General features: G+C 54.0%; 1 long non-coding RNA gene across 1 annotated transcript; it reads right to left on the minus strand.

The window, feature by feature from the left end:
* Positions 1–512: 512 nt before the first annotated feature.
* LOC142077513 (uncharacterized) lies at positions 513–3,469 on the minus strand. The gene is made up of 4 exons (XR_012671889.1): positions 2,507–3,469; positions 1,586–1,649; positions 1,028–1,201; positions 513–922 (listed from the first exon to the last, which is right to left on the minus strand). It is a non-coding gene; the product is annotated as an uncharacterized LOC142077513 (long non-coding RNA).
* Between the last annotated feature and the right edge of the window lie 6,418 nt (positions 3,470–9,887).

A 9,887-nucleotide genomic window follows, 5' to 3' on the forward strand; every position in this document is an offset into this window, starting at 1 on the left:
TAAAACTTTGAAGAGTAAAATGAAAAAGAAAGAACAAATCTCAGCAATTCATTTTATGTAAACGTACGCGCACCTTTTTAGCATACGTACAATGAGAAGGCTTGTACCGTAAAAGTATTTCATTTTCCTTTTGCGTTAATTGAAATTGCGTAGCTGTGAATTCATGCCGTTAAATTATCTACCTCCAAACTACACAGCTATCGTTTGACCAGGGGTTTTGCGTGCGTTACGTGACTAGGAGCGGCGCCGAGACCGATGATACCAAACTGCCGGGGAAAGGCGCCGTCGAAAGCGAGACAGAAATAAAGGACTTCAGAGCACTCTGCCAAAAGATCGGGAAAAAAGCCCGTAACGTTCAGTTGCCTCTCTTTTGAAACGTTTAGAGCAACTACCCAACTGCTTAAGCACGCCTAATAAATTATACGCTACGGCTATTCGGCAGTTGCAGTTTAAACAACGCAAGTCAGTTTGGAAGTTATACAATTTTAACTTTCTTTTTAAAATTTCATTTACGATAGAAAAATCAGTGAGATAAGAGATCTCCCGTATGGTTTTACTCTTTTTTTTGGGGGGGGGTGGGGGGGGTGGGGGCAGGCGGTGGGGAATATCAAATCCCCGGTGCTGCAATACATCAGGCTACCAAAAAGGACTGGCAGGTTTGCTAACGCTGTTGGCCGTAGCCGAGCGTGCGGAGGAACGCGTCTTTACGATCTCTCGACCGTTACACCCGAGAACCAAAGATCAGCCGTACGTCGACTATCGGAAGACGTGCTGCGCTTGGGTCTGTGCAAGGAAATCGGCTTACCCCTTTTTTTTTTTTTCCAGAGAGAGAGAGCGAAAAGTCTCCTTGCGGATGACTTCTACTGCCGAGCACGTCATCTCTGAAGATCCATTCTGATGGGAAGTTCGTAAAAGGCAACTCCTTTGAACGAGAAAGATTTCCATTCTGGAAAATCTCTTTCCACCCAAAGTCAAAATTACGCGCTGCAGGTTAAGGAAAAAGGACGCGACAGAAGCAGTAACTCACCAAAACCGCATCAGGACTCTCTGTCGCTAGTTACGAGGCTGCTACCGCTTCTCGGGAAAGCCTGGAAAACGCACCGAAGCGACACCGATTTGTCCCGTGTTGTCCGCGCCTCTTCTTTGACCTTGATTGCTTTTAGCACAGATGCTAGCATCTCAGTAAGGTGTTCGAGTGCTCCTGTAAGGCATTTTAAACACTGACTGACTGAAAAAGCCTAAAGCTTTTATCGTGAAAACAAAGCCTGTTTCTCCCGAACATCCCAACTCTTACAAACGGTTCCTTTCCTCTTCTAGTCCAACGTTATTTTCACAGCACCCTTTCATAGCAAGCGCACAGAAACAGAAGACCGTGCTTGCAGGAAGAGAAAACAGACGGAGGGCAGCAAGCTTTGCATAGGCGTACCACGCTCCAGAACAGACCTCCTTTATTTTTAGTATTCGCGTTAAAATATTTCACATTAAAAAATCACATAGAAGGAGAGCTGCCACGTTCCTCGTGTTAACTGTAAAGTCCGTGCTACAAGCACCTTAGGAAAAATGCAGACACGTATCACAGGCCTACCTTGTACTTGCAGACCACTAGGGATCCTTTCCATCTGTCTCGTACTTTCACGGCAGTTGACGTTCTGCTGAGAGGAAAGGAAAAAAAAAACAAACAACGTTTAGCACAAAGCTTCCTTTGCCGTGAAGAGAACAACTGAGTGGAGGAGAAAGTATTTGGCATCGTCTTTGGTGCAGTTGTTGAGACAGGCCACTAGAACTTCTGCACGTTTTAGACAACCGTGCCTTTTTTTTGGCTCATCGGCAGCTTTAGTTTCGCTAGAACTCACTTTCCTAGAGACGCGCAGGTGACGGGCACAGGTACCTACGTACGTTTTCTCAAGCCTAAGTAGAGCCGCGATTTCCTCACCCGATACGTCCCAAGTGGAGTATTTTTGTTAAAGAGTACGGCAACCCATCCGTCCTCGCAAACTCGCTGCGAAAGAGGAATCCTTTTTTCCAGGCCGTTTCTCCAAACAGTCGAGATCTTTGAAAACCGCAGTTGTTTTAAAACATTTGGAGCACGTTGCCAAACAACGCTTGGCAGCAAGACTTTGACGTGTTTGACGCACGCAAATCTGGGGTAACTCGCTACTTGCTTCCTGTTGTCGTTGTTCTTCCTTCAGAAATTCTACTTGTAGCCAAGTTATTCGCTACTGGTTCAAGCATTTACCTTCCAGCTATTACCAGCGCGTTTACACAGGCGAGGAACTAAATCGCTCTTCTAAAACTACCCGAGTGAAAATGACAGCCACGAAAGAGGAGTGACAGAGAAGGAAAGGAGAGGTCAGGCAGCAAGAGAGCTCTGCAGGCTGCCACCAGTCAACATCGCACTCTTAAGGAAAAACAAACAAACAAACAAACAAACAAAAAACCAAACAAAAAAAACCCCAAAACACACAAACACAAAAACCAACAACAAAACAAAACTTTGACGTTGTACCTTTCTTTTCTTTTGGAGCTCGTCCCTGTCTCAGCTGATCGTCTCGACAGAGCACAAAGTGCAGATGATCCGTATCCCGATGACATCTGCACGCGATGAACACGTGTTCAGAAATAGTCCAGATCTGTAAGACTGGTGTCATTTGTGTGGTTCCAAGCATCATAACTCCATTTTACTGACCAATGCATTTGTGAGGAAACTAAGTAGCTTTTAAACGTAGCCTCTCCTTGGGGAGAAAAATGCGTTAGGGAGTGAAAAAAAGGATGATTCAGAGCTCCCAACCATGACGGAGCAGCGGGAAAACTAATGAAAGTGAAGACCAACAGCAGCAACGTGAAGCGGCATTTGGCTTCAATTCTGATCACGTACTTAAGCGGCTCTCCAAGTCTATACCTCCATCCTATGAACGACTAGCCCTTTTTTGGAAGGACCAACTTTTGTCCTTCAAAGTGCTAGATTGAAGACTCCTCTGAACAGAATGTGGATTGAGCCACAGGACAACGTGCCATCGACGCTCTAATGAAAAAAAAATCACGTAAAAATCAAGTTGAAATATCAGCTTCCATCGTGTCTCATTCATTACGTTTCTAGTAGTACCTGGGTGCTCCAAAATTCACTCTCCTGACACCACGTAGTACTACAAATTGAGTTACGCAGGTAAAAATAAAAGGCTCTTTCCAACCTGCCCGTAAAATCAGTACGAACAAACAGAAGAGAAACACTTGACCCTAAAGAAGGTCACAGGCAGCTCTTAATTTATCGTAGGTGAAAGCTCATTCTTTTCCCTGAAAGGAAAACGCTCGTAACTACCCAGGGACCGATTCGGGAACGAGGCACGCGCGCTCTGTTAACGGCAACTGTTCATCAGCTTTTCTGCACCGGCACAAATTTGCCTTTTCCCTGGGTTTGACGTGGAGCACCTGCAGCGTCCTTGAACGCGCCAATGTTTCTCCCCGCTCCCCCGGCCCCCCACGTGCCATTACCTGAGCAGCAAGCAGCATCAGCCACGCAGGATTTTCTTCACGTGACGCAGAAGGTGACGCTGGGAAAAGAGGAGGCACAAAATGAACCTGTTTGTCACACGCAGCCAACGGTGAAAACCCAGGGAAGGATTCTGCCGTGCGGGGCCGGGCTGTGCACCCCCGGAGCTCCAGCCGGCCGGTTTCGCTCCCCTTTGCCGGGTACCGGGGAGACACCGCCGCCTCGTGCTGCCGCCTGCCCCCCGGGGAGAGCCGGGGGACCCCCACCTCACTTCAGCCCTCGGGAACGGGTCCGGGAGAGACCCTCCACGCAAAGAGAGCGGATCCACGCGTGGCGTGGATTTAATCCCCGAGGGAAGAGGCCGGGCTCCCCGCTGGCAGAAGGACAACTCGCCTCCCTGCCGCTCGGAGCGCCTTGCCGGGGACAGCCCTGCCTGCGCCTGGCTGCTCTTCAGCCGTGCTGGGAGTGCAGTCTGGCCGACGGATGCTCCGGCAAACAGACACGGCAGCGAATCGCAGCTCCCGCTCGTTACAGCTGCTGGTAATTTTGCCTCTGGCTAAGGCATGCCCCAGACAGCGGACACCTCGTCTCGTTCCAGCTCCTGCTTGCTACGGTTCCGGCTAATCGAAGCTCCAGCTCTGCACCGTTGATTTCAGCTCCTTCTCCTTACAAGCTCCAGCTATTTGCAACAGCCTGGGCTTTTGACAAGGTCGTAAACCAACCGCCGTCAAAACTCGACTATTAGGATTAAATATCATAGTTGGACATTGTATAAGCATTAATGAGTTTGTACGACTAATTAGTTAATAACTATTCTAAGCAGTCGACAAGCAAGAGCTGGACTCGAAGAGGGCGTGCGGGGTCTGAAAAGCAGAGACCGCCTCTTCCCCCCAGAGACCACCGCAGACGTTGAGTTGGGCCTGGTGCATGCCGGCCTCCCGCACTTCGGGGTCCAGCAGGACCAGACCCGCCCCCCCCCCCCCCCCCCCCCCCAGAGAGGGTCCACACACCCTGCCCACCCCCTGCTTTCCCCTGCAGCCCCCAATGCCCTCCCACCCCCCCGCACAAACGGCCAAACCGGCTTCTGCTTTAGGCCCCCAAACCAGCTCACTTAGCGCCCATTTCTGAGCCCAAAAACCCAGCTGCTGCGCCTCTTCTCAAGTCCCAAAGGTGCCCCCGGGGAGGGCAAGCGCTTGCGTGATGCTTCGGGCAGAAACGGGGCTGAAAGGTCCGATCCCGGTGCCGGGGGAGCAGAGGCGAGCTGGCTGGGACCAGCTTTTGCTCCTGGAACAACCCCAGGTCCCTGCTCCGAGGTCCTCCCCTTGGGGCCCTGGGGCGGACCTGTCCCTCCCCTTCAAATGCTGCAGGAGTTTCGGGGGCAGAAGGCCGTTTCTAAGCCCTCTCTCCAGCAGCTCCTCCCTCGACTCGGCCCGCGAAGCCCCCAGTCTGCCTGCAAGGAGGGCTGGGGGGTCCCCGGCCCCACGGGGCGACAGTGGGGACTCGCAGGGAGGGTCTGTTTGCACACAGCGCCCCGCCCCGGCCCACTGCGCGGCCCCCCTAGGGCACGCAGCCCCCCCCCCAACTCCCCACTCCCCAGATGCTCACAGCCCCTCCCCCGCCTGGAGCCCCCCCAGACCCTGTCCCCGGAGCCTGCAGAACCGCCCCCCCCCCGCCACAGCCCGGCTCCCCGGGCCCGCGGCCCCTCACACTCACGCTGCGCCGCCGCCTCGGTGCAGAGCCCGCCGCGCGGCCCGTTGGAATACCGTCCGCAACCAATCAGCGCGCGGCTCCACCGGGCCGCCCGCGCGAGGCACGCCGGGAGTTGTAGTCCCCACCCGGGACCGCGCATGCGCACGGCGCCCCGGGGACCGCGCATGCGCACGGCGCCCCGGGACCGCGCATGCGCACGGCGCCCCGGGGACCGCGCATGCGCACGGCTCGCAGCCCCTCCCCAGCGTTTGCAATCACTTCCCAGCCCCAGGACCCCCGGAGCTCACAGCACCCGACCATACCATTTTCCAGCCCCCTGGAAGCCCCACTCTCAAGTCCCGCCAGGACCCACAGCCCCACTCCCCAGCTCCTTGGGGGACCTTGATCTCGATGGTCCGGGAGTCCTCCAGGGGTACTCTCTGGTCTGGACGTCCGTCTCTATGATCCGGCGTTCCTCCAGGAGTACTCTCTAGGCCGGACTTTGCTCTCTATGGTCCGGCAGTCCTCCAGGGGGTACTCTCTAGGCCGGACTCTGCTCTCTATGGTCCGGCAGTCCTCCAGGGGGTACTCTCTAGGCCGGACTCTGCTCTCTATGGTCCGGCAGTCCTCCGGGGGTACTCTCAAGGCCGGACTCTGCTCTCTATGGTCCGGCAGTCCTCCAGGGGGTACTCTCTAGGCCGGACTCTGCTCTCTATGGTCCGGCAGTCCTCCAGGGGGTACTCTCTAGGCCGGACTCTGCTCTCTATGGTCCGGCAGTCCTCCAGGGGGTACTCTCTAGGCCGGACTCTGCTCTCTATGGTCCGGCAGTCCTCCAGGGGGTACTCTCTAGGCCGGACTCTGCTCTCTATGGTCCGGCAGTCCTCCAGGGGGTACTCTCTAGGCCGGACTTTGCTCTCTATGGTCCGGCAGTCCTCCAGCTGTACTCTCTAGGCCGCACATTTTCCTCTATGGTGCGGAAGTCCCCCGGCTACATTCTATGCGTCTGGACCTCCGTCTCTATGGTCCGGAAGTCCTCCAGGTGTACTCTCCGGCCCGGCAGTCCGCCATCTCTATGGTCCGGGAGTCCTCCAGCTATACTCTCTGGTCTGGACTGGTCTGGGCTCTATGGTCCGGAAGTCCTCCAGCCCCTCTCCCCGACCCCCTAGGGCTCGCAGCCCCCCCCGCCCCCCCCGGGATGCACAGCCCCACTCCTCGGCCCCCTCGGGGGTCCGCAGCCCCCCCAGTCCCCCTCCCCAGATGCTCACAGGGGGAAAGGAACGGCTCGGCCTCAAGCTCTGCGGGCTGCCTGTGGCCCCTGCAGAGCCGACGATCCTCGGCAGCCCACACGCGGGGCGAAGCTCACAGCCCGAGAAGGAGTCACGGGGTGCCGCCGCTCCTGCCACAACCCTCCTTCCCAGCCTGCTGCTGGAGCACAAGGCACTTGAAAGCAGCAGGAAAGAACAAGGAGGGCCTCGCAAGATGGCAGGAATAACGCGGGCAGCCTAAAGCGTTTAGCCAGGCAGGGCTTGCCACTCACCTTGTGCCGTGGTTGAATCCCAGCCGGCAACTCAGCACCACACAACCGCTCACTCGCTGCCCCCTCAGCGGGAGGGGGGAGAGAATTGGAGGGGCAAAAGTGAAAAAATTCCACTTGTAAGGGAAAGGGGGGGGGAAAAAAAACCCCAAACAACAGAGAGAAAAACCCCAGACAGACAAGCGGTACAAACGAAAACAAGGGCTCGCCGCCAACCGCCCGATGCCCAGCCAGCCGCAGCCCAGCAGCGGCCCCCCCGCCAACCGCCCCCCGAGTTTTATTTCCTGACGTCATAGGGCCTGGAACACCCCCTGGGTCCGCCGGGGTCAGCTCTCCCAGCGGTGCCCCCTCCCAGGCCCTCGCGCACCCCCAGCCCGCTCGCCGGCAGGGCGGGGCGAGGAGCAGCACAGCCCCCGGCGCCGTGCAAGCGCTGCGCAGCGGGAACGCACGCAGCCCCGCGTCACCGACGCCGTTTTCAGCACAAACCCAAAACGCAGGAGGAGGGCGAGCGGGGTGGGAGCGGGGGGCGGGGGAGCGGGAGGGGGGTGCCAGAGTTTGGGCGGGGGGCAACGGGCAGGTTGGCGGGGCAGGCAGCACCCCAGGGGTCCGGGCCCCTCAAATGGCTGCTGTTTCACCCCAAAGCTTCCCCAAATCGGGGGGTTTTTTGCTTTTCTATAATATCAAAACTGGGGTTTTTTCCTTTTCCAAAATATTCCACTTGGAGGTTTTTCAACGCTTTTTCACAACAAAAATTGGCGATTTTTGCTTTTTCGTTTTGTGCATGAAAATGGGGGTTTTTTTGCTTTCCGGCTGCCCAAATCCTGGTGGATTTGGCTTTCCCGGGAGCTCCAAGTTGGGTATTTTTCCCCAAAAAATGCGGGGTTTTTTTTTCCCCACCCCTTGCAGGCCCCGAATTAGGGGTTTTGTGGTGTTTTTATGCCGTGGCAGCAGGTCCCGCTCTGTGTGCACGGCCCTGCAGGGGAAAGTCCCTGTTGGGGGAACTGGCCCCCAATCAGGATGGGAAAAGGTGGAAAAGGAGAACAGGGAAGAGGCAGCTTTTGAAAGCGCTTTTGTATCTTCAATAGAGAGGTGTTTCGGGGGGGGGGGGGGGGGGGGGGGTGAAGCATTTTTAAATCCTTTCTATAAACAGGGTTTCTTTGCATTTTAAAAACCTTATCTATCATAGACGTTTACGCTTAACGTATTTACACATACCTCTATATGTATATTTAGTGAATATATTTATGTTTCACTTATACCCCCCTATTTCCCACTCATTATATATAATACCTGCTCAGACTAGATATCTGTCGACTTACATATTTTGACACTTAAATGTCTTTATAGACTTCTCTATTTAAACTTACGTATATTTACACTTATCTCTTTATAGACTTAGATTTTAGACTTAGATACCTATTTACACTTATAGATCATCTCTTAGATTACATACAATGCCTATTTAGGCTCTCTACATAACACGTAGTGAGTGTAGACAGCGGTATCTATTCAGACTTTTTTCTATTTTCAATTCCTTCATACATAAAATATATCATCCCTTTTGCATTTGGAAGTGCTTTCTTTTTTAATTTATATAGACGTGAGTTCTTTTTGTATTTTAAAACCCTATATACGTCTTCCGAATTTTTTTCTGCTCTAAAATCCTTTATATAATAGGGCAGATATAGGTTCCTATTTTGAAATCCTTGTATACGTATAAAGGAATATTATTTTTCCATATATAGAACAAGGAGAGATTTTTCTCTATTTCGAGGCCTCACAGATAGATTTACAGTTTTTTAAAAATTTTTGAACCCCCCCAGGAATTATCAGGCATTTTTGGGCTGTGACCCCCTTTTTGGGGGGGGGACGGGACCCCCCCTTCCCCACTCACCTGCTCCTCCACGGCATCATCAGCCCGCCGGTGATGTTGGGGTGCCCCAAATGACATCATCACCCCTCCAGGCCCCCAAACCCCCCTTTTTATTCAGCCCCCAAAAAGGCACAACAGGAGGGAAACGGCCCCAACCGGCGGCTCGTTACGTCAATAATGCCGTTGGCATATGTACGCACGCACCCCCGCCAAAAAGGGGGGCTCCGCTAGAAAGATAAAGGAGGGGCAGCCCCCCCAAACGCTTGCAGCCCCCCCTTAGCCCCCGTCCCGCAGGCTGGCAGCCGGCCCCTTACCCTCAGCACGCCCAACGACCGGCAGGCAAACCCGGGCCGGGGGTCTCTCCTGAGCACCACGGGACGCTTACAGCGAGGCATCTGAAAAACAAAAATCCCAACGGATATATTTCAGCACGTTAAAAAAAACAGCACCGAAGGCAGCAGAGGAATTCGGTCAGGACAAGGGAGAGGGTAGCAGTCGAGCTAAAGGAGGGTGCCAGGCAAACGGGTGTCCTGGTTTCGGCTGGGATAGGGTTAAATTTCTTCCTAGTGCTGTGTTTTGGATTTAGTAGGAGGAGAACGTTGATAACACCCTGATGTTTTCAGTTGTTGCTAAGTGCCCTCCTAGTCCAAGGACAGCTCCCGTGCCTACTGACTGAGCTAGGTACACAAGGTGGGAGGGAACACAGCCAGGACAGCCAGCCCAGCTGGCCAACGGGGTATTCCATACCATGTGACGTCATGCTCAGTATATGAAGGGTAGGCGTGATCCAGGAAGTACCGATCACTACTTGGTTATCAGTCAGCGCGGGTGGTGAGCAACTGCATTGTGCATCACTCATTTTGTATATTTTATCATTATCATCATTATTTTCCCTTTTTTTCCCTGTTCTATTAAACTGTCTTTACCTCAACCCACGAGTTTTTCCTCACTCTTACCCTTCCGATTCTCTCCCCGTCCCGCTGGGGGTGGGGGGAGTGAGTGAGCGGCTGCGTGGTATTTGGCTGCCTGCCGGGTTAAACCACGACAACGGGTCAGCTCGAAATACAACGCGGCCTTTAAAAGCTCGAGCGATTCGAACGCTTAAAATCCGCGTGAGGACTAATTGACGCGATTCTGAATGCGTCCTTCGCAGAGAAGTAAACGCTCTCGCTGGTGTCGGAAAACGCCCCGTCCCTTCCTTACAGCACCGCTGCCGGGAGATAACCCCGTGAGGCTGCAGGACAAGGGCGCGCCGTAATCGGCATCTACGCTCACGGATCCGCCGCCACAGCTCCAGCCCTTGC

Source organism: Calonectris borealis, unplaced genomic scaffold (genome assembly GCF_964195595.1).
Source record: "Calonectris borealis unplaced genomic scaffold, bCalBor7.hap1.2 HAP1_SCAFFOLD_283, whole genome shotgun sequence".
Lineage (NCBI taxonomy): Eukaryota > Metazoa > Chordata > Aves > Procellariiformes > Procellariidae > Calonectris > Calonectris borealis.